This window comes from Pinus tabuliformis, chromosome 8 (assembly GCF_031772625.1).
Source record: "Pinus tabuliformis cultivar Carrire ecotype Pingquan chromosome 8, CPIR1, whole genome shotgun sequence".
Taxonomy (NCBI): Eukaryota; Viridiplantae; Streptophyta; class Pinopsida; order Pinales; family Pinaceae; genus Pinus; species Pinus tabuliformis.
In genome coordinates, this window is record NC_142294.1 from 974957368 (window position 1) to 974960757 (window position 3390).

Consider the following 3390-nt stretch of genomic DNA (forward strand, 5'->3'; position numbering starts at 1 on the left):
CAAGTTTATTGGGTTGATCTTCTGTTCAGGTGCACTGAAAAGGTTAAATATTTATGTTGGCAGAAAAAGGCACATGATATTACACCCAGTTCAGATGTCTATCGAGCAATGTTACCATGGACACCATTTAAAAAGAAAACGAAACCAAAAAATATGGAATGTTCAAACCAAGAGAATTTCTATTCCCAAGAAGCCATTCCGAAAATTCAAATTTTTGAAGAAAAGAAATAGACCAAGAAACAACAACTATTGTTTCATTTGTAAACAAGAAGGTCATTTTTCTAGAAAGTGTCCTAATACTTCCTCTAATAAGTTAAAATCTTGTTTTGAAATTTAGGAATTTAAGGATGATTGTTCTATTCTTGAGCCTGAAGATGATGTCTCTGATGTATATATTTTAACAGAGGCTTCATATGTAGAAATAGATGTCGATTGTGTACAAAAAATGAACATTTGTAAATATTTTTTTGATGATGAATATTTTTCAGAAGAGGTACATTATAGTGAAGAATATGAAGATAGTGATAAAGAAATCACAGAAGAAACTTCTGATAGCTCGCAAGATGAGTCTGCCTCAGAATTTTCATAGCACATCATGTCAGAAAAAGGAATCACTCAGAAATTGTCAGAGGAAAGGCTAAAATGGTAATAAATTATAAACCCCTAAATGTTATTACTCAGAGTTTCCATTACCCTCTGCCCAAGCCAGAAACAATTATGCAGAAGATTCAAAACAGCAAAGTATTCAACAAGTTTGATATGAAGTCTGGATACTATAACATTCAAATCCAAGAAGAATATCGGCATAAAACTGCCTTCACTTGCCCAGCTAGTTTTTATCAGTGTAAGGTAGTACCATTTGGACTGAAAAATGTGCCTACTTTTTTTCAAAGAAGAATGGACTATATTTTTGGTAAGTATGATTTTATAGCCACATATATAGATGATATACTTATACATAGTCCTGATCTAAAAACACATTTGAAGCATTTGGAAATCTTCTTGCATGAAGTTCAAAATCATGGTATCGTATTATCTAAAAAGAAAATGGCTCTTTTCCAAGACAGTATTGATTTTTTGGGGCTCAATGTAGTAGATGGACAAATGCAAATGTAGCCCCATGTTTTAACCAAACTGTCTCAGTTTCTTGATGAGTTAAAGGACACGAAAGCCATTCAGTGGTTTTTAGGTGTCTTAAACTATGTTCACGGATATATCCCCAGGCTATCTGAAAAAACAACACCTATCAGGCAGCATTTAAAAGGAAGATGACCTAGAGAAGCAACTGCAGTCATCAAAGAACTTAAATCAAAATGCCAATAGCTACCAAAGCTACCAAGTGATGGCCTTCTAATATTACAAACAGATGCTTCTGACAGTTTTTGGGGAGCTATTCTTTTTTAGAAGAGGGAGAATGAAGAAGAAAAATTATGTGCATATGCATCTGGTGTGTTCTCTCCACATCAAAAGAATTACTTTATTGCAGAAAATGAAACCTTAGCCATTTTTAATGGAATTCAGCGTTTTGAATTATATCTAGCACCAGTGAAGTTCCTAATTAGAACAGATTCAATGAATTTCAAAAATTTTATGTATGCTAAAATCTCAAGATAGCTTGCTCGATGAAGGTTTCTTTCATGGCAAATATGGTTTCAACAGTTGGAATTTGACATTGAATGGGTTCCAAGAAATTCTAATTTCTTAGTTGATTCCTTGAAAAGAGATATGAATAAAGCACTCTTTACTATACCAGGGAAGGAGCCACAAGATGATTATTTTAGTACATTTGTACATATATTTAAAGTCTTATAAGGTCATGTTAGCCAGGTGACTAAAGAAATAAAGAAGATTGTGGGACTAAGACTGTGAAGAAATAAATTGATCTAGAAGTGCCAAGCATGGCAGTCAAAAATGTTTGGATAACATTAGGCTTAGATGCTGATCTGGTAAATTTATATCCTTTACCCAATATGAAAGTTAAAAATTTATTTTAACACATGCTTTGGATCCTCAAAATCTTGAACTATTATCAGTTGATAGGAGGAATAGATTTTGCTCTAAGTATTTACACTGGAGCACAAATGTTAGATTTGGAAACTATACAAGTCAAAGAAGAGATTGAAAGATATATTTGGTCTTTTAGGATTCCAGATATTTTTGAAGAACTTGAGGCAGCGTTCCTACAGAGATTCGATGAAAATTATGCATCCATAGACACGTTTCCCCAATATGAGATTTTTGAAAATTTTGGTGATTGGGAAATTAAAGAAGGATTTTGCAGAAAGAAGCCATCAGTTAGAACTTCTCAATGTATCCAAAGGACATTACAATATTTAAGAACGTTTTCATCACCCTGGGATTATCAAAACATAATACTAAGAGAAAGCATCTCCCTAAATATGTTTGCACAAGTATTTTGTTATGCAACCATGGGAGGCAACAAGTTTGAAGATAAAGAAGAGCTTTCCAAAATATTAGTTCTCTGGTTCAAAGAATTTGGAAAATTAAAATTAGTGGAAAAGAAGCAGGCCATATGGAAGATTGATGAACTACAGGGAGATCCAAAAGTTTTAAAATTTGTAATCAATCAGAAGGCACTAATCACAATTAGTGTTGTTGTAGGAAACTGGAATAATGATGTAGTTCAAATTGTCAACATGATGCTTTCGAACAGAATTTGTACATCTATAATCTTTGAAATCGGATGGCAAGGAAAAGCTTACATCAATGAAAAATTTCGATTATGGGTTCAACATGCAACAGAGACTTCCACTAATATGTTTCAGATTTTTAGGTGGGAGCTTCTAGATGGAATTGAGCTGGCAGTCCAGCCTTCACCTACTTCCGGAAAAGTATTTAAAGATTATTTTCTTGACATAGAAATTAGTCCTATCTCTTTTGTCAACAAGTGGGCAAAGTGACATTTGATGTTCTCTCCACAGCAAGAGAATCTCCCTACGATAAAGATAAATATGGATAAGGGAAAAACTTCAACCAGAAGAGCATCTCCAAAAGGTAAAGGAATAGTAACAACATATCAAAAAGGAAAAGGTAAAGCTGAAGATTCCACTTTTCAAGACATGTACCAAGATGCCCAAGACCCATATAACATCAATTGGGATGAAGAATATGCAAATATGGTGGACTACAAATATCTAAAGATATTAGAAAAAACTACTTTAGACAGACAAGAATCATCCGAGGACAATTATGATTCTGATAGGAGTCTGAAAGGACCTTGGTAGTCTTTTCTTTTGTAAATGGAAAAGTTTAGTAGACACCGTTGAATCAGAAAATGCCAACAGGATCCTCAATTATTTCCACCTTTAGTCATGTCATAGAATAGAGTAGAATCTTTGGTAAGGTTATAAGTAAGAGATCTCTCCATGA